This window comes from Bactrocera oleae, chromosome 3, assembly GCF_042242935.1.
Source record: "Bactrocera oleae isolate idBacOlea1 chromosome 3, idBacOlea1, whole genome shotgun sequence".
NCBI classification, from domain to species: domain Eukaryota; kingdom Metazoa; phylum Arthropoda; class Insecta; order Diptera; family Tephritidae; genus Bactrocera; species Bactrocera oleae.
This window is the reverse complement of record NC_091537.1, coordinates 5,256,573-5,279,480: the sequence shown is the minus strand read 5'-3', so window position 1 is coordinate 5,279,480 and position 22,908 is coordinate 5,256,573. Positions and strand designations below refer to the sequence as shown.

Below are 22,908 nucleotides of genomic sequence, written 5' to 3'. Positions count from 1 at the left end.
CAAATAATAATATTGCTTTATTTAATTACACCTTATTGCAGACACGTATATATGTACATATGTATATTATATATTTACACTCTTGTAGCATTACATAATTACGCTTATATTGCGTTTTAATTACAGCATCCTTTACGCATGAAATACTCCCTCCGAATACCTATGATTTAGCCATTTGATTGATTTACTTCGAAATGCACACAACAGCTAATTATTAGGTGGGGCAAGTTGTTGATTCACATCTTATAGGGTAATCACTTTTTGGGGAAATTTTTTTATATAATAATAATTTTTTGTAGACTCAACCAGCTAAGTACCATAGTTGGTTTTCGTGTGGATTGTTCGAACTTGACTGGAAAGACAGGTGAAGAAGCGATAAAAAAAAAATGTTGGTGTTCGATGGAAAAAATAAAGACTTTAAGCTCTATTTAGATATAAATAATTATTTTAAGTTTGCTGAATAAACCAGAACTTATCGCAAGAACAGATCAACGATCGGTTTATCCAACTGACTAAATAAATTTTAAACATTTAAATTTTCACGAATCCATTAAAAATCTGCTTAATTCAATACCAGTTAGTTCATATAAGAAGGATAAGATGGCAAAAGGGGCGAGATTCAGCTTTAATATCAAGAATTATAGACGGTCAAGATGACCAAACAATTTCGAAAGCCTGCATCCGAGAATATTTTTAACCTGCGTTGATAGTAATTGAAGATTAGCCGGTGAAAAACCCTACAAAGAGTGAAAGTTGAACCTTGATGAGGATGATCGATTCAATAGCCTCTTGCGATTTCAAAGTAGAAAAGAAACTTTGTAGAATAGTTTAGCAAGTCTCTATCAACTCGTCGTTTGAAGATATTCATCCGCTCTGTTTGATTTAGCAAGTATTGAGGTAATTGGACTAAATTTTCGATCAACAATCAGTTAATGTTGGAATAAGGCTGGCTCATAATTACCAATTGCAAACTAACAGTGTGGTCTAAGCTCCATTGAGTCCATAATCGTTTAGGTATTAACCGTAAGCTTTAGAAAGCTTTAAACGATCAATTAGGCTCCATATCTTTGTTGATTTCAACTCGATCTCCAAAATTCAGCTCATGTTATCTAGAGAAATCAGTATTTGGAGGAGTACAACCGATTTTGATAGCAAATTTCGATCAAATTTTGTTAAGTTTTTGATTATCAATATTCTTTCTTTAATTAATTCTAGAATTTTGGTTTTCATATTTTATGTTTCGAAAAAAATATACATTGTATATAAATACATGTATATATTTTTTTATATATTGAAGGTATTGATTAAATTTCAATCCGTACACTTTATTGTAATTGATATCTGCGTTTTTACAAAAGAAAGTGACGCCATACAGTTTATTCTGATGTACATATATGGTACCATATATACTATGTATTCCTCCCTATTATTGGCTAGCTTTCTTTGAAACCCGAGTAAATAAATAAATAACAAACACTCGCCGGTACACCTACAATAACAAAAAAAACTATCACAAAAAAGAGAAAAAAATCGTTACTCCATATGGAAAAAAGGTGTTTCATCAAGTGTGTAATGCTTCCGGCCGATTTGAAATTCAAAACCAATTAACAACTAAAAATCTGTGCCGCAGCAAACTACCGAAAAAACACAACTGTTGATTGGCACTACAAGCAAGTGGTGTAGAAAAACGATAAAGAGGTGCAAAATTAATGCAAAAAAAAAAGAAAGCAAGAAAATCGTTGAAAGCCTCTGATACCCAACTGGAGTGGAAACTTACGTAGCAGAAGCCAAATCAATAACTGCAAGCATCAGCAAGTCTTCCATTTTTTTCGTATTAACTTTTATAGCTTTTTTTGCGAGTGACTTAAAACGAAAAAGAACGAAGAGATAATACAACTAAAGTAAGCTTTGCGAATGTTCGAGGCTTGTCAAAAGAAATTTTTGCGCACCTAAACCCTTTTATTTTTGTGCGAAAGCTGTGCAAACAAAAAATTTCAGCTGATCTTGCAGTGATAAAATATCGAATTACGCCAATAATAATGAAGCAGCGCTCCAGAGACTCAGGAGAGTTGAAAAAAATTAAAGAAACCCAAAAAAGAATAGCATAACGAAATTTTGGAATGTGTTATTCATTGTGCGCTGCGAATCAGCAACGAAAAATATAAGAATTAAAATGAAAGCATTAAAAAGAGCGGTAGCTACTAACAAATTTGAAAAAAAAAACTGTATTTGGAAGTGAAAGAAATAAAAAAGGGGGCCGTTTTTTTTATAGAGCTTGCTTTCAGATAAATTATATCTGAAAAATTTCTAACCTTGTTTATTAATTCAATACATTTTTCTATATACTATGTATTTGTCGAAAAACGTAGCCTTAACACGCCCACAAGCCGTCAGTTTTCGACTTACGTAATAGTGAGCAGTCCAGCTGTACCACCCTTTAATAGGTTTAATCTATATAACCCGTAAGGCACTAAATATATCTTTACCAGACAAATTTAGAGTGAACGTTTCGCCATTTTATGATATTGGGTACCAATGAAAGATATCGTGTAATAACCACGCCTACATTTCTTGTTATGTTCGAAACTATTTAAAGGCGATAAATGTCTAAAAAAATAACGTCAGAAATGTAAAATTTAACTGATAACTATAGATAACTAGAATAACAGAGTAAGCTCATGTTAAAATATTGTACAGTGGGCGTGGCATATCGAACTTTTAGAAGTCGTACCTCAGATACTACTATACCTAAATATATTAACGAAGTAGTTTAGTTCGAAACATTTTCATTACGTTCCTTTTACGCACAGTTTGCGCACAATCGGACTATAACCACGCCCTTTTTCCAGAATGTCATTGTAAATAGCTTCGGTGTTCACAATTAGTGATCCTGATCCGTCGTCAAAATTTAAAAATGTAACTTTTCAAAATAATGGGCGTGTTTTAAAAACATATATGTATGTGGCAACCCTATTAAACTAAATCTTTTTATTCCGTTAATAAAATCTGTCACCTGTATTTGATTGGATTGTTTCTCATCCTTTATACCCTGAAGAGTGTACCACCTGGAAGGAAACATTGGAGACCCTATAAAGTATATTTTGAGATATCAGTCCGAACACATCCATTTCTCCAAGTAGCTGCTCATTTGTCGGAACATATAAACCATACAAACTGATCGGTGAAAGTGGTTAAGTCAAAGTCAAGTCCTAGTTCTTGTGTGAAATGTTTTGTATTTGACGAGATATCTTCACAAAATTTAATATGGATTATTTGCTTAGACAATGCTTCTATCTCCTTTTTATTGATTATAAAAATTGTTGTATTTAAAATACATGTTTGTGTCAACCCTATACCAACAAATATTTGCTATCGAAGTAGTTAGAAACCCATGCTTTAGGTATATATATTTTCGGTGCTATTCTTCTTTTGTGTCACGTAATTTTCCTGGTCTCCTACCTTTTCTAAGCAAGTCTTCTTGTCCAACTAACCGCCGCTTGCCATTATCCTTGAACTTGAGCACAACTGGCCGCGAGCTTTTTAGGCCACTAATAATTTAACATATCCTCATTCTTCAAAAAACCTACAAGCATACAAAATAGAGCAAAAAAAAAACCGCCATACATAAATAATACCGACCGCAAAGTGGCCACCTCCGCTTCACATTTGACAGCCGATTGTCTGCACTCACACCACGTTGCTATCACTTCAGCTCCGTCGACTGCTGCTCAGGTGCCGCGCAAAAAAAGCGAAAGTCATCGTTGTTGGTTTTGCTTTTTAAAAGTATACCATATATACATATATACCTATATATATATATGTGTGTGTGTGTTATTTCTGTCTACCATTTGAGCAGCCCTGCTCCAAATGCTGCTTAAGGATCGCGTGCGCCGTCGCACATCTGCTAACCCAAATAACTTCAAATGCATACAGATGGACCTTGATCAAGATAGAAGCCCCTCCTTGGGCATATTTAATGCGCGTATGCCCTTCGTTACCCTTCAGCAGCATTTCAAAGGTCGCTAAGCATCGCGCGGCCACTTTTAACGTCTCTTTCCACGACTATTGTCTGCTCATTTTTTGTTTTTGACCACTTGCGCGCATAGAGCTCTTTCTTTGACTTACTTATTCTTATTTTGATTATTATTCACAGATCTTTTTTTCCTTCACTGCATTGCGTGCTGCTCTTAAGCCATTTTGGCATTCTATTAAAATAATCATGAGCTGGCAATATTTTTCAAGTATTTCCTAGAAATACTCTCTTTCAGCATCTTCTTCATTGTCAAATTCTCACACATACATATTTTGTCTTATCCTTCTCGAAGTTTGCATTGGTGAAGCTCATGGTTTCTCTCTGATGAGTTGCATTATGTTAATTTTCTCTGGGTCCTACCTTATTTGTTGACTCAATATTTGTTTCACCGTCCTATTGTCAATGTTATTTTAGGATATCATGATTTTAATCATGACTCTTCTCATTCGTGTAGAAGAGATGTGGCATTAATTGTGTTAAATATAAATATCAAATACGGTTAATGTGTGTGGTCAGATGATATGCGGTTTTGGAAGATTCCACTCCAAAATAATGTCGCTGTTCAATTGATTTTTCAATAAAGAGCTCTATGATGTTCACTAGTTGTGTCTTATTATTATGTATGCCAGGCGTTTTGGTATTGATCTATTCTTGAATAAGCACTTGTTCTGGAAACATAAAAACTAACTAGTCGTAATTCAAGTCTTTATTACGCCAAATTTTCTTACGAAACCAGACTGAACTGTAAAATATATTATATAAAGATTAGTACTGCATTGCCAAAGTCTGTTTATATTACTTCTTACTTTTCAGTATATATTTCATATTTATTCTAACCTACATATATCTCTTCCATTTTCAGATTACAAAAGCGATTGTGACATCCTTCAACGAAAATGAGAAATTTCAACAAAAATTGTTTGGTAAGTGATTTTTTTAAGTATTTTTATAAACCGTTATATGACATGTTTTATTGTTAGCACTAGTAGATACCAAGTTTACTCCGCATTAAGATTGATTTTATTCTAATCATTATGCGCTTCTTCTGAGCATATCCAAGTAATATCCTGGGAAGCTCAGAAAATTTCATTGTTTCCCAATTTCCAACTTTCAACCATATCTCTTCCAAATCACGAACATATTTGCTCGAACAGGTCCTCGTTATAATTTTTTCTTGTATTTGTAATACAATGATTTCAACCCTGCTTAAAAAACATATCTTCTCTAAAATTTAAGACAAGTCACGGCTTTGCTAGTATTTCTTCAAATTGGAATTAAAAATTTGAATATTTTTATAAGAGAAAATAAACACTTAAAATTAAACTTTCTGATCTCTTCTTGAAGATTTTTAAATAAAGCTGAGCTTATGCATTCATCATCGAGTCTATCCCACCTAAAATCACGACGTCATCAATACCATTTCTCTCATTGAGTTACCGATTCTAGCAGCAAATTTCAATAAAACTGAATGCAACTAGATCTGGCCTTTTTTTTAACCATAAATATTTGCTCAAACCTCTCTTCTTAGCCGATTTGCAACTCAGATGCTGAATGCTGCTTAAATCCTCAAAATCTTCTCTAGCTTAGCTTTGACAACGTTCCATATAAGATTTTACATAGCTTTAAACCTTAAGCAAGATATGACTGTATGCAAGTTCGAGCTTCAAAGCTTAAAAATTACAAGGTTGTATGCTCTTCTGAGAAAGAAATTTCGTGACTCTCTATTTTTTGATTCAAAACTTATTCGCAATAAGTAAACATTACTATTAGTTATAAATATATACAGCAACATAGTTCAAAATAGAAAATAGGAAAAGCTTATTAAAAAAGCTTATTTTGGATGATATCCCAAGTACATGTCCTGTAATAAGATTTTTCGCAGAACTTGACTAAAGCGCCACCTGCCGAACAAAAACAATATAATGAATATTCCATCGAATAGTATATAATTTTATAGTTTGTTTGAAATGCTAAATCTAATAGAAGCATATCATTCAGTTCCCTCTGAATTTTTTATTAAATAAATGCAAGTTCTCTAGTTTTTAGTTTAATACCTATCATCTATATATAATATTATATACACGTATAATATTAGAGTGGAGCGAAAATTTTTTTTCTTTTGCTTAGCCGGAGGGTAAAATTTGTAAATTATAACACAGAAAACTTGGACTTGGAAAAAAAATGTTAACATCTAAAAGCGGCCCACACACTTTTAAAGTAAATTTAGAGTTAAAATTTTTTTTGGTTTAAACTCTTCACATTTATATAAAAATTACCGAATTTGATGGTTTTTGACTCAAAATTTATTTTAACGTTTAAGGAAAGCATGTTGTCGTTTAAGTCCTAAAACTCCAATAATGACCACTAAAAATTTTTTTAAGTTGATGGCTTTTAATTGGCCGGAAAGAGCCTCCACAGCTTTTTCTTTAAAAGTGAAATTTTTTTTAAAAGGAGCCTCTAGATGTTAAAAAAAAATTTTTTTTCCAACAATTATTTTTTTTTATAATCTACAAATTTTACCCTCCAAAAACAAACAAAAAAATGTTCGCTCCACCTTAGTGTATATATATTTAGTATATGTATGTATGTATCTTCAATTATTGTAAAGTGCTTTTTCCATCTGATAAAAGGTGTTTGCGAAAATATTTTCCAAATTTCCTAACATTTGTTCAATTAATATCAAATTTTCACCAAATCTATTGAGATTAGTGAGAGGAGTGACATCGCAAGGCTAATTATGAGTGACGAATTAAACGAAAATGCCTAACGCCCTACTTAACTGTCAACAAACACGCACTGAGTGCTACGAACAATGATTGTTGAGATTAATCAGCATTTGAACCAATCAATTTGTCAACTAACTAATTAGTTCCACGCTTTTATGTGGACTCATGTACTTAAGTATACATATGTGCTCGAATGCATGCAATAAAGGCAGATGTATGTGTGTGAATATACTTTCCGAAATTTGTGCAAAAATTTTCGCATTGAAATGCAATTTATTTTCGGTGAAAGTGTTGACGGAATTGCATAAAAGAGGGTGCGGCAGAGGGTGAAAAAGAAATATGCCACTTAAGCACAACACAATTGTCAACAATGGAGAGGGGTTTTCGCAGTTACTCCCAACACCCTTAATTCGTTCTTGGTATTAATTACTCTACATTTGGTGTAACTACGATTTCAGTTGGATAAAGCAGTAGAGATTTGTTTTTTTTTAAACGTAATGTGTCAAAAAATATACCGAGTCATAATTTTGTTCAGTAACCGAAACCCGAACCTTCTTAAGACCTCGAAATAAATTTATATTGCACTGATGACATCTGTGTTCCTTCAAATCGTTTGACATCATTCCAACTATTTAAGTTGTAAATCATATAAAATTCTGGAATTGAAAGTTCACATCAATGTGTGCATCTGTCAAACTCGGCTAGTATTTAAGTCGGACTCGAAAGAGGTACTAGACCCCTTGATGTCAATAAAGACTTTCACGAATTTCACGTCGCTGTTTAAAGATAAAAAACTGGACCCTATACTGGTATGAAAATAAGCAATTCGGTTATGGTCGCCGTCGAGAGAATCGAGTCGAATCTCATTGGCTTCAGCAATCTTTATGTTTCTCCAACATCCATCCGGAGATACTTAAGAATATTCTCCACTGTTGAACCATTAGTATTGGTACCAAATATTAGAAGATAGGTGCAGCGCAGCTTTTTTTGTGCCTTATGATTAGACACAGACTTATAAACCGCTCGCATATGAAAATATTTCAAGAATCTGCAATTATCGAACACAAAATTGTAAATACAATTTGTCAAAAGGATTTTCGCACAACACGAAACGCCACAGGCATTTTCAGCTGTGCCGACGGTTGCCGGGGGGCATAACTGATGGGATGTGACGTGGACTGTGGTGAAGGTGCTGCATGCTTGCGGCAGCCGTTTGTGACACGTGACGCGTCATATTGCATACGCAATGCAGTGATTTGCCACGCTACTCGAGCGCGAAGTGGAAAGTGGCGAGTTGTTATGAGCAAACATACATTCAAACTATCGCATCGCTTTGACACGCCAACTTGGACGTCATTTGATGGCATACATCGTCATCACCAACACCACCACCACCCGCATGTAATGTGTAGTTGCTGTGCCACACGCGGCAGCAGCATTAGCGGCATAACAATCGTAACGCACATCATCACAGTGCCTCCTTCCGAGTCCACAAGCCGGCGCATGACGTCACATGCATTGACATGTGCTTTGGCCCACCTTATGACATACTGTGTTGCAAGCGCGTTTGTGCCATTTGACTATTACCTCCACCATTTGTTCTTATTTTCAGCGTTTCATACGGAGGGGTGTGAGGGCGAGGTAGTGCCATACAAATAAGGCTTATTGTATCGCGTCTGTTACGTGTTGCTCTCGGCTGTGGGTGGGATGCGTCGCGCACGCACACAGCCTAATTTCGGATTGCTGCTGTTCAGCAACTGCTTCGTTGTCAAATTTGTAGCCGTTGCAAACAGCTAGCTGGCGTTCGGTGTGTGACTGCGTGGGTCTCTGACGAGTCTTTACTTTTCGTTAGCGTAACTGCTTACCGCCACAATGCCAGACGTGTCGTGCGAGCCCATGTTGACAATTATCTGCAGCTTTGGAGAGTAGCACTCAGTTGGTTGCAAGCAAATCGATCATAAAACGGATTTACAAACAGCTGTGCAACAAATGTGGCAGGATACTGTACATAGCAGAGCTTGGTAGGATTATTTTTGGGGTTGAAGTGTATGTTATTACTTATGCAACATTTAATCTTTGTTCACTGTAATGGATTTCCGGATTTAAGAGAAAGTAACGAAAAAAACTAATAAATATTGTTTTATTTATCCGCTAACCTTAACTGGTTTTGATGATTATCGATAAAATACCCCCTTTTGCTATGTGCACCTTTACTTTTGCGACCATCTTCGGCAGAATATCGATGGTCGGGTCGAACCAAAATGTATGCCTTGAGCTAGGCAACAATCCGCGATTTTCTGGCATATAACCTCGGAAAACGAAATCAGAGGAATCAAATCTGGAGCTCTGGGAGACCTGTAAGTGTTGAAATTAGTACTTGGGTAAGTTAGTTATGTCAGATTGGCGATTTGTGTAGTTTGGTACTCTCTGACATCCGAACGGCCTTTGATTGTCGTAGAAAGCACTTACAAAAGGCTAATGACTCATTATTTGACATTTTTTCAAACTGTTTATAGTTTGTGCCAAAACTACTTCGTTATCTTATTAAAAAGGCTTTGAGATTCTCAGTATTTCTGATTTATTGCTCAAATTTCAAGTGGGGTTAAGTGGTCTTTGACAACATCTAATGGAAACTTGGTAATCCTCACAATGGAGCTTCCGTTCATAACCTAATCGGTTGTCTTTTGTTATTTTTGTTGTAGTGACAGAAAAAATCTCTTAAGTGTGAGTTGGTGGAATACTGCCGAGTTGACAATCCTGGACCGGATAAAAATCCGAGTCCGCTCCGGTTAAGTAGACCCAGACGTTGTGGCAACAGGATTAGTTATTTTCATTGCTTATTACTGAGAATCCAAGCATTAAATATTTCGAGTTTTTCGACCAGAAAGTTCAACACCTTCTAATTGATTGCTTTCTCACATAGTTGTTCATTTCTTTTTCTTCATTTCTTCAGACCTCTGTTTGGAGAGTACTGACTACCAGTAGTATTCAAAAAGATAATAATTAATTGAAGTTCTCGAAGAACACCTTCTGCCTATTTTAGACACGTCGATACAGATTGATACGATTAGTTTCAGAAAAGAAAAAAAACTCATGCGTTACAATTGTGACGGTTAGTTTCAAAAAGAACTAAAATAAATCAAGAACCAAACCGCACGCCGACGAACTCAAATATAGCAAAAGTAATTCTACTAGAACCAATCAATGTTGTAGCTGTAAATTTACATTTATATTTATCCTTTATTCCCCAATTCTCGTCCGTCTGTTTCATGTTGTCAGTATACGTATACAAGTATGCTTCTTATCCAATTGTCTCACTTACTGGCCTTTTGTTATTGTAAAACGTGTGCAGGTTCTATTCCGCAGCCACCACCCATTTAACATCCCCCAAACTACAAAAAAATAGTAAATATTACGCCAACGCAGGGTTTCCATCTCACCGGCGACAGTCAGACCTTGACGGCACACGCCTCTCGAAATGTGTAACTGATGGCTCGTAGATGGCGTGAATGAGGCCGCGTGCAATGCTCACTGTGGCATGTAGCGTGTGCATGTGTATTCAGCACATCATTATTTGCAACACTCGTGTGTGGCACGTTTCTACAATTCTATTATATTCGCTCGATGAAAAGGAACAGTAAAAACGGAAAGAGAAACATTTGCAGCAATTTCAGAGAAATAAGGGCGGCTTTTCGAGTTTGAGGAGATGAAGCTAACATAACCTTTGCAACTATGTGGTGGAACTAGTCTATGTAGCCACCCAAATGTTCGAAGCTTAAGCCGCCAGCTGTGACAAAAAGTTTTATTTCGGGTTCTTATTTGGTTGCAGATGGTTTTATAATTGACTTTGATACAACAATTGGTTACTGTTTTGTTGTATTTTCATTAATGGCAGACGTCAATAGACCGGAACTTTGAGAAAACTCCTCAAGATGTTTGTACGTAGTACCGTTTTACTTAAATTAGAAATAGTTTATAAGAAATTTGTTAGTGGTACGATAAAGAATGGTAAGCAAAGGCTCAACATACAGTAAATACATCATGTTATTCTTCTGCTTAAAGTACTTCGAAGATGGCTAGCTGGTACCAGTTCATGCAAACCTACTTCTTTCGGTTTTCTTTTCTCGTAAGATGCAGAATCTCATAGATAACTGTGGTCATCTTCGCTTATACCCGGCTCATATTATTGTAGTTCTCACTAAATCTCCACGGCTCTCAATGGTTATTCTGGGCTTCGATTCTTCCCGGTTCCCACCAGTCTCTCACTAGTCCGCATTGGTGCTCTAAAGTCCTCACTGTCACTCAACGGCTCAGTTTGGTTCGGTTTCAACGGTCCTCATCAGTTTCTACTGGCTCTCTCATGTTCTCAGCTGCCATCGCCGCCTCTCTTTAATTCTCTTTTTTCTTTACTGGTCCTTAGTGGCTCTTACTGACTTTCTTTAGATTCTATTTGGGTTGCTGCGATTCTCCGAAGCTCTCGCTTATACTCCAGTTATCTCGTTGTTTCTTTTGAGAGTAAAAGTTTGAAATATTTGAAGTGAAAATATTACCGATGTTGATAGTGGATATATGGTATATACGTACTTGTTCTATGAACTTGCAAAGCAGGCAAAGCCTCAATTCGAGAATCTCGTACAGACTAATAGTTAAATCGATTTGCCTAATCTTCCCCTGCTCCCTGAACATTTATTCATGTGTGTACAAACTCTAATTAACCTCTTAAAAAACTGACTTTGTTCATGTTCACATTTCGAAATTGTAGAAAAAACAAACAACTTGCGCTGCTGCGGTGAGTTCTTATGTAGATTAGAACATTCATAGGCGTGTCGTGGTTTCCTACTACAACAATGTTTCTGCGCGAACCTAACCTAAAAATGTTTGCTCTTCTTATCTTTTTATAGCAGGAAGCAAGCAATTTGTTATTGTTGCCGCAATAGCGCTGAAATCACCTGCAGCATCTGTGACCTTAACGAAGGATGCCACTAAAGGCAAACTGCAGACACTTTAAAACATGTATGGACAGATGAATATACATATGTAGACACATACATATATATTTATGTCTCTATGTTTGTGTCTGTATGCATTTTTAGTTTAATTCAGTTCAGTTCAGCTGATCTTGCTTTGGCAGGTTGTTTCAAATTTAAAATGAATTAACCCCAAACATTTTGAAGTCATCAAGGCACACACAAACACACACACACACACATTTGTGTGCGTACATTTATCTAGTGTGTGTCTGCTCGTCTGCTGCACTAATTATACCCTGAGTGCACCGCAAAACATCCTCCTATCTCATGCCACGCCGGCAGCTACATATAGCCCAACCCAAAACGATATATCAAGCACCGCTCAAACATTGAATCCGCTCGCAGCCACCACGAGCAGCCGCACTATCACTCTGCTACACTGTCTGCACCCTGAAATCTGCTGGCTCATCCCAACACAATGCCATGGCAATTACTCATTTTATATCATTTTAAAGTCATTTTCGTGTAGAATTTCATTCTACAAATTCTCTGTTTGCGCCTGTGACACCCCTTAGCGGTCCACATATGATCTGCTTGTATATGTGTATCTGTGTACAAGTGTCCGTATCCCTTTTATCTTCGTAACCTTTACGTACATTTTTCTTTTGAATTTTGTGCTACACTTGCTATAGATTAATCAGGTGCAAATCTAGTGGAATTAAATTCCGTTTACTACCTGCCTACCTGCCATGAAATCACTTGTATACACACACACACCCGCACGCATGCGCATATATATGAAAATATATCCTTCCTATGCAGCTGATTTTCTGTTGCCACATTTTATGGTGCAACAGCTGGCCGCCTGACTGCTTCGTGTCTGCCGTGTCGACCTGCTGAACTCTTTTTAAAAATCCATTTAAACATTCTTAATTTATGACTGACTGGGTTTCGAAAATTCACCAGTTTGCCATTCTTTTTTCCGCCTTTAATCAGCGACACGTACAGCTGTGGCAATTTGTGATATTAAGCAGAAACAATTTCGCTTTTACTTTTATAATGATTGTGCACCCGCAATTCTTTAAAGTATATGCACTTCAAAAAATTTTGAGACCTCTTAGAAATCTAACTAATTTGCCCTATATATTCATGCCTTTCACAATTTTACGTTATTTAATGATTGCAGTTGTGACTTCTACACTTAATGAGTTAAGAATACTTGTTTATAACACTCTCATTAGAAATATAGTGTGATTTATAAAAGCTCAATCTACTGCAGTAACTAACTCCTTACTAATGGACGAAGAACTAATTCCCTTTAAGCGCAAATAATGTGGCATATGCCTTTGTTTACTATGAATTAGATAAATTTGTTTAAAAATCGTTTGCGATAATTGTTCCAGAAACCTTTAATAATCGAAATACTGAACAGTGTCTCACAGTCTTACTTATATGTAAGCACTCCATAGAGCAACTTTATCACGCCTTTCTTCAACATAAAACATGAGCTTTGAGGTGAAACATAAAATCACAAATATAGTTCTTATATAACAAACCAAAACTAAGCAAAATACTTCTCTATAACCAAAAATTTTAAGCAGAAAGCAAGTAAGGAAGAGCTAAGTTCGAATGTAACCGAACATTTCATACTTTTGCAACTTGCCAGGATCAAAGCGAGGGAAATTCCTTCAGTTGCATAAGATTTGTTAGAACAACGAAAATCAGTATATTGGGGTAATTTGTGGACCAATTTCACATATGTACATACATTCAGCATTAAACTATAGTATTTATATCCAATATTATACGTTCAGTCAATTGTGCTAAGGTATCTTACTTATTTGCCTATATATTATACTTGTATGCGGTATAAAGTCAGCCGATGTTCGAAAATCTTGCTATTACGTATATGGGGGCTTAAGGAATTATTGAACCGATACAACCCATTTTTGACATATAGACATATTATTATCAGAAAAGAATTATTGTCGAATTTCTATAATATATCTCACAAATTGACTGATATTTTCGATCAAATGTTCACTTAAGAAACTGGGGTCCACATATTCGATATCTGGAGGCTTGAATAGCGTTAGTCCGATTTAGAAAGTGCTTAGTAATAAGTTGACGCAAGTTTTATCCTGATACAATCAGTGGAACCGTTATATGGGGAGTGGGCGGGGTGATTACCCGATTTCATCCATTTTTACAGTGTCGATAGGGGTGTTTAAAGGATTTGTCTTGAACGAATTCGGTTGTTGTATCTTACGTGGCTTAGGAGATATGTACATTGAACCTCTTTTTTTTTTTTGCCCACAGGTGCCTCTTGCGTGGCAGGAGTCCGATTACGCCCATCTACGAACTCGTCCTTACTTTTAACCCAAGGAACCCGTGTACCAAGTTTCATCACGATATCTCAATTTTTACTAAAGTTCTTCCTTACTTGAGAGACAGACATTCGGATTTCAACTCGTCTCAAACTTAGAACTTCCTCACTTGTTTTTATTTAATATGGATGGTGACCAAAGTCTTCATCCTTTATGCCAATTATTATTAATACCTTCGATATGATAAATATAATGCGCTTTCGTTTCCCCACTTTTTGCTCGCTAACTTTACGCTCTTATCCCTTGCCGAATTGTTTTCTAAAGAAAGCAATACAAAGATACCCCTTTAAAGCGGTGTAACTACTTGCCATTCTCCTCTATGCGATGAAATCAATCTTTGAGACCTGTAACGATTGTATGTTCGATTCGACCGATCGATGATTTTATTGAAGCTATGATGATCTGAAACTGTATTTTTAATACATTGTGGAAGCCAAGCCTGCTAAAGCGCTATAAAACTCATCTTGAGATTGACTCAGCTCGGCAAAACTTTCAAGTAACATAGATGTTTTGATGCTACCCAGAAAAGGGTTGTTGAAGTCTGGCAACTTGTAAGCATACGCATGTACTTTTCTTGTAAAACCAAACAGGAAAAGAGGCTATAAATTCCGTTATATAGACTAATTCGGAAAGATGGATATATACACATGTGAATCGGATCAAAGTAACAAATTGAAATAATAGAAGTCTATAATATTGAGGTTATGTCGGTCTGCACAGTTTTAAGTTTAGCTTTTTTCATCCAACTTTATTCAACAAATATTCTCATATGCTCATATTACTAAAGGAATCATATCCCTTACGGATGCGGAGGCCAAGAAAATTAACACACCAATTTCTTTATAAAGTACAGGGACAATTACATGCCAAACAAATGTGAAATGTTAACAATTACAGCCTTGAAACATATGTAAGTAAGTACGGATACGTGTATATTTTAACTTCCTTGTGATTATGGTATACTCGTACAGTATATATTATATTAAGCATACATGCATGTTTGTATATACACGTGATGCGCTTGTAAACGCTTAAACACCAATGTGAAAACAAAAACCAGAAGTCCCAACTTGAAGGCAATTCAACAATCAAATTGCAGTCAATTTGTCGACAATCTGTTTAACATCTGAGCTGTTTATTTTAAATGCATACAGAAAACAATAAAATACCAGATAGGCATGCGCACTTGCAACAAGAAATACTTATGTGCGTGCTTACATACTTATATACCCTGCAGAAAAAATACGTCTTACTTTAACTGAGAGGTTTTCTATTGAATACTGTTTCAGCAATTCACTTTTGACAAGAAACGCACCGCTAGTGCCCATAGAACTGGAGAAGCCTACATTTAACTTCCGCTATAGGTATTATGCTAGAATTTATATTTCGTCCAAACTTCGGGTATCCCGAAAAAATCCAAAAATTTGATTGCTCTTTAACGTTTGTTATATTAGTAGAAAAATATTACTAATAACAGCTTCGAAGTTTCACTATGGAAGCTATGGTCGAGTATTCCATAATTCAAGTGATGTGCTGATAACTTCGACTACCCATTTTAACCTCCACACTATTCGCACTTTAAAGATGGTCCATTCTTTATGAAATGCTGATCGCAATAATCTAATTATACGACTTAATTTGGTTGAGTGGAAGTTTAGAGTGCATTTTGTAGCTCAGAAGTCTTGATAATTACTGCTCTAAATCGTATAGGCTGTTTGAAATATAAATATTTCTATTACACTTCCCTTCATCTTTACTTTTCCAACTACCGTCGGTATTACTAATTCAGCTTTCCCTTCTCTTTTTTAGTGGAATCTTTATCCCATATACTGAGATCTTTGAAACGTTGTATCTTTTTGAAATACATGAACTTATCTAAAAAGCTTCTAACTTTGATACTTATCTACTTATATATTTATATCGTTTCTCATCGTATAGTTCGTTATTTCCAATACGAAACGTCTATAAAGTAATTAGTAATCTATCTAAAATATCTCTCGAGGTCGTCAATATTTAATATATGCAGGTGAATATATTTTCAAAAAAGAATTCACCTGTGCATAATTTTTCGAGAAAATGTCATTAAAAAATGCTTTCCAGTTTTCATTCGGTTCGAGAGTCATCTGTGTAGTAATCGAAATTTGGAACCGATCTTTTTTGAAACCACATTTTAAGTATAGTTAATTTTCAATCAACACTATGTATCCATTAGCTTTAGAACCTCCATGGAAAAAATGTCTAGTGCTTGGGAATATTTTTATATAATATAACTTAAATAGCTTTCTTTTACTCAATCTTTCCAAATATTTATTCAAAAAGTATGCTTGTTTGTAGCTCCGAGTCGTCCACAACCATCTGTAGGTCTAAAGCAAAAATTCGTTACCAAGTCAGTCGGGTACGTAACCGAAATAGAGCCCAATTTTTAACCACCCAAGGTCTATCCATTCGGCAGCATTGAACAAAATTATTAGGGAAATGTTTTCTGTCGCTGCAAAAACAATTACAACAAGTATCTAGCTAACAATAACTCGCGATAATACATAGTAAGTAAAATTTCCTACAGGGTCGACGCAACAACACAACAAATAATATATGAAGACAAACAGAAAGAGTGAGAGAGCAGTAAAATGAAGACAATCGAGACGTCATAAAAGGAAAACAGCCGAAAATTTTTACATTTTGCAAAGAGGCTATGTGAGAAAAAGGATTGCGGCAGCAGTTAGACAGTTAGTCAGACAAACATATGTATGTAGTTACAATAGCATGCATACGTGTTTATTTGTGTATATTTGCCTTTGTGCCAGACACGTACACATGTGAACAAACTACGTGCCACATGCGTGCTTAAGTATGAGTAGCATACATGTGACATGCTGCGCGAAGTGACTCGAGAGAACAAGGATATGGAGCGCCCACTGCTGCTGACTTCCTTTGATGGCGGTCGCCTAGTGTTGCAGAGGCACGTTGCTCTCCCAGCGCTTAGTTGGTGTTGCTTTTTAGCACATATGCATTTCCTGCTGCCTGCTGTACGCTGTTGGTCGCCTGCGGCGCTAACATTCGCCGCACTTGAAAAAGCGCAGATATCAATCAGTCGACCAAACGGTTCGGGGATCGGGCACATGTGTTAGACATCAAGCGGCATCATCAACAGCAGCAAGCGGCAGCCTCGCTGCGCCGCCAAACTGGCTGAGTCATAGCTGTGTGTATGCGTGTGCCTGGCAAATGGTTTGTGTGGCAAATTGGCTTGGCATTCAACTCCACATATGAAAATGCTTGAATTGCGTTTGTTTTTGTTGTTGCTTTGCATTTATGTCGACCATATGATGCCAGAGCCAGAGCACTTTGTGAAATTGCCAAGCGCAACTGCTTCACACGCATGCCACATATGTTTGTTTGTATGTATCAACACATGACTTTGGCGTCAAAGCGACTCTGCTCGTCGATCAGATGCCAGCTCACCAACGGCGTTGAATCTTTCTTCATTTTATACCCTGAATAGGCTGAATAGGGTATATTAAGTTTGCCTCAAAGTTTTGTAAGATCCAAAACGAAAGCGAACCTATAAAAGTATGATGGAAGATGGAAATTTTTTTTTATTTTACAAGATATCTTCATTAAATTTAGCATAAATTACTGTTAAAACCGACGGCACAATCTCCAAAGAAATTGTTGAGATCGGACCAGTCTAACATATGGCTGCCATACAAACTGACCGATCAAAATCAAGTTCTTTTGTGAAAACTTTTGTATTTGTGAAGGGTATTATAGTTTCGGTGCAATCGAAGTAAAATTTTTTTCTTGTTTTTGTTTTTATAATTGAGTTTGGTTTAAATTACCACATGCATACTCATATGGTCATACATATGCACACATCCATACCTATATGTGCATGTGACCATTTCGACTCTTTTCCTATTTTTTCAGCCACATTTTTCTCGGAAAATTCGCAAACCCTCTTCATGCGTCCCAAGAGCACTGCTTGCGTTAGTGTACGGCGCTGCAACATATGGACACCAGAAGTGCTGAGTTCAATTGGTGGTGGGGAAGTACGCGAGTGCTGGCGAATACTTACAATACAAAGTTATGGTACAAATGTCTGCTAATGCGTTTAGCCATGTCTATATCTGAGTGACCTTGGTTTTTGATGGTCTTATGTTGTGTTGACTCCTTGTGCTGTTCAGCAGCTCTTGCATTGCGTATACTTCCTGTTCACATATACTCACATACATAAATACTCACATACCATATATAATGATGCATACATATATATTCGTAACTGTTATGCTTCTGCGCCTGTGCACATCTGCATTTACATATGCGTGCAAAATGTGTGAATTTGCTGAAATCACACGTCCGTTCATGCAGAGTCTTTCATTTGTTCTCTGCGCTCATATTTAAAAACCCATAAACCTCTTACCACCACAGTGTTTCACTTATGTTTCTTTAAGATCTACTAGCTGATGAATGAAAGTCCTCACTTCGGCTTTACCACATTTTATTGTGTACGAATCTTAATTTCAGCGAGGTGCCCAAAAACAACTCGAAGAATCAACAAGTCTGCGATCTCTTTTTAAATATTTTAACAGTAGTTCTTATACTCTAATTTGCAGGCGTTTGAGGCATCCATCTACCGATTAGATATAATGTCGGAATGTTTCAAGCCTAACAAACTCATCAAAGGATGTTGTATGGTTTGTTGACTTCTTTTCAATATGAAAATATTCAACCCAATCATTTTGAGTTTTCTCTACATTACCAAGGAGCATTGAGTGTTAAATTTTATACTTTCTGATTTCTTAAAAATATATAGAATATAAAGAAAATATAGAAATCGTTTTGAGAATAAATTTAAGGACAGCTTAAATACAGCTGTATATATATTTTTGAGATATCAATCTGAAATATTGTTCATGACCTTTTGTCTGCTCATTTGTCGAAATCGCCGATATCGGACCACTAGAGTATTTAGCTGTCACCCAAACTGAACGATCGGAATCAAATCCTTGTATGGAAATATTTTGTATTTGACGTTATATCTTTATGAAATTTGGTACAGACTATTTTCTAAGACAACGCTACAATACCTGAAGAAATGTTCTAGATCAGACTACTATATGATATAGCTGTTATACAAACTGACCGATCAAAATCCAGTTCTTGTATGGAAACTTTGTTATTTGTGAAGGGTATTACAGTTCCGGTGCAACCGAAGTTAACGTTTTTTCTTGGTTTATAATACGGTGAACACGGAAACACTAAAAGTAATTAACTCAAGACCGTTTCTACGACAAGCTCTACGAAAATTCCAAAATGTATTACATTTTCTATCTACAACCGCAACAAAGAACTCAGTACGACAGTTTTTTGGCTTATTTACAGCTGGTTCATAGAGGCTTAGTTGTTTTGTTGAACTATTGGTAGTTATGCGCTCTCAGTTCCCAAAGCTTAAAGACATCTGAATTCTTTATGTCAACGAAAGCTCTTTTACGATAAAAAATATCATTCGTCAGCATAATAGTATCGACACGGATACCGGAAGCAGATGTCTCCATTCCGCAGTCGTTTCCGCGTTGGTCATGTGACAATAATTTCGAAATTATTATATGCAAAAAACAGTTGCTTATAATTCTCCCTTACACTCGTGTTTTTAATTTCATCCCCCGAGTAAGTGAACCCCCAGCCATTATTATATCAACACCATTTAACATAATTTTTGTCATTCACGCAAATTGCATTTCTCGCAAATTTGGATACTTTAAGACACAGCAGGCAACTATTTAATTTGCATAATTATTTTTGAAAGTAATTTTGCATAATTCGAGACTAAAACTTGGCAACACAAACGAAGGGGATGCGCTGCTGTAAGCAATTATTTGCAACCGCAAGTGAATATTATTGAAATTAAGTGCCGCGAAGAGTCTTTAGCATGAAGCATATAATCGACCTTATATGTATCTACACATAGTAATTTTTTAATATGAACAGGAATATAATTTAAGTACTTAAATATGTTTATATTTAATATAGGTTATTAGTTTTTATATTTATCATTTCAGACAACATAAATTCTGAGTTGAAATTTGATTGAACATCTTAAATTTGTTTCTTTGATACTTTGCCAACCAAATCTAGAAATTTTTTTGTAGGATTGTAATCGATTTATTTTTATTTGAATTGCTTCAATATTACCATCATATAGCAATCTCTACCTAAAGTAAGTTGAAAGTTTTAATTTTCTTACCGTCACCATAAAATTTTTGTATGCGGTGACATTAATTTTTGATAAAAGCTGTTCAATCGTCATACATATACACACATCTATACCTATATGTGCATGTGACCATTTCGGATCTTTTCCTATTTTTTTTTTGCCACATTTTTTTCGAAAAATTCGCAAACCCTCTTCAGCATCTTAAATCCTAGGCTTTGACATCAGCTTTTCGTCATACGAAGCATTTTTATTTCTCTTTTTTCATCTTCATGAACTTTTCATTTACACATTTACGAACACTATCAGCCAAAAGAGATATATTGTTTAAAGCTCTCAATCAATGAGGAAGTATCTACCGTTAGAATGAGTGTGAAGTTTTGGCATTTAGAATAGCTATAAATACTCAAAGGTCTTAACCCGAATCCTATCTCGATGTTATATTTTGAGACATTATATTGCGTGAGGTTCTCCAAGTGGACATTCCGCAGATAATATCTTTAATAAAAAATCGTAAAAAACCCCATTTCCTACTCTAAAAAAATATCGAGTTCAGAATATTCTACATAAGCTATGTATATATTGGCATTAGCATCTTCAGCGTCTGTGTAATGATTTGGGCTTAAGTTTCTTTCAAATACCTCATCAGCCTCCTCGCATGCTCTGCATTCTACCGACTCCAATTTACCAAGTCTCTGAAGGTGGCATTTTAGAGGTAGGCGCCTTGTAATGGCCACCATAGAAGCTTTTTGATCTGTTCACTTCAACACTACCCCAAAATACTTTTATAGTATTGTAGTTTTTAGTGTTTATAGTGTTATCTCTTCTTAGACTATGAAATTTCTGTAGAGCCGGAGTTAGGACGGTCTAGGTGACAAAGCTGTCTACACAGTTGCCTTGGAAAATACTTTATGACTTAGTGCTGCAATTTAGGATAATTCGAATCCTACTATTTTCTACACGAATACATTTATAGATATGAGAACAAGTTTAGATGAGTACCATGCGCTCTTTAGCACTACGTTGGAACATGATTTTCATACTTTCTATATCAATTGATTCTTATATGAACGTAAATGAAATTCTTTGTGGAGAATGCAGTTGAAAGATGTTCTGGCCATGTTTTAGACTAGATATTTAAGCCTCGTCTCCACATCACAGCAATATTATGAGATAAGTTTGTCCGTAATCAATGTTTCAAGGATTCAACGAAGACGCAAACTAAAAGTCCGTTCCGGCGGTCACAAGCCATGCTTTGGGACACTTTGAAACTAAATAAGATTACAGAAGAAATTTTTGGGATATATTTAAAATGTTTAAATTTGACTCGCAATTCCCCAGCTAGTACTTCAAATACGTTGGTACCTGTCGGTGCATCATAAGTTCAAATTAAATATTTTCAAATAGATTTTTTTTTTTCTAATTCCCCGTGTTCCTTCTCAAGTAATTTCAATCTTCGTATGAATTTCGGCTGCTCGAAGGTTCCCGGAACCACAATTTTCCGCGACACAACACGTCGTTCGCAAATTGTTAAAATTCAGTTCAACATGTACTAGAAAAGCCAGTCCAAATTTTTAATATTTCTAGCAACTTTGAACACCAGTTCTTTCCTTTCACTACTCTTTTTCCGGTCCGCAAGACTTTTGTACAATCTCACAGCCTTTTCCAAGAAACCCTGCAACCTTACCTAAAATGGCAGCAAATCACCAAAAATATGAATTTCGTTGTCGAAACCCTAATTATTTAGTCAACCCAGCTCAATTTAAAATGCGACTAGAGTATTATGAAAACAAGTGGGGACCAGTCAATCAAATTGAAAAGCGTCAATTAAAATTGCGGCATGACACTGAATTAAGCAGCTACAAAATGTCTGTATGTTTGTGGGAACTCAGACTCTTGTTTTGATTTTATCCCGAGTACCAAATTACATGCCACCGCCGCTTGAGCTGCCTCAATTAGAGGTCAGGATCACACAGGAACAGTACGCGTTGGCTTCGGCTTCGGGTCGGTGGCGACGTGACAGCCGCAAGGCGACGCCAAGCAGCAGCAAACATACAGCAATCAAATGCATGCAATCAGTGCATAACAGTACACAATCACACACACACACAAACAGGCGTATGTATGTGTGTATGTATGTGTTGCGTTTTGGTAAGACGACAATCAATTGTCGATTGAAGGTTGCAACCCAACTCCGATCAAAGTGATTGCTGACTGACTAGTGGTTGCTAAACGAACGTGCAACGAGTAGTCAATCTAATGAAACATGTGCACACAAGTGGCAATTAGAAATTCGTATGCCAACAACAATGCCAAAACGAATTTATATGATTTGCAATTTTTTAATGATTGCAAAAATTTTGGTTATAGACATTTTTGCACGCAAATGTCTGTCGCTGACGCCTACTTTGCATGCAACATAACCAGTATGAGTATATAGTGGCTGTGGCAGCTTGCAGCTAACCGTTGCGGCACTCGGCGTCTGATTTTGAATCGTTGCAAATCAGCGCCAATTTATTGGCACTTGCAGTAGTCACAGTAGCAATTGTTATTGTTGTTATTGTTGTTGCTGCTTTTATTACTT

General features: G+C 36.1%; 1 long non-coding RNA gene across 1 annotated transcript in view; it reads left to right on the top strand.

The window, feature by feature from the left end:
- LOC118680170 (uncharacterized) overlaps window positions 1-22,908 on the top strand; it is a 118,327-nt gene that overhangs the window by 13,453 nt on the left and 81,966 nt on the right. Inside the window, exon 2 of the long non-coding RNA XR_011395594.1 lies at window positions 4,896-4,956. This is a non-coding gene — a long non-coding RNA (uncharacterized lncRNA). The remainder of the gene's footprint in view (window positions 1-4,895; window positions 4,957-22,908) is intronic.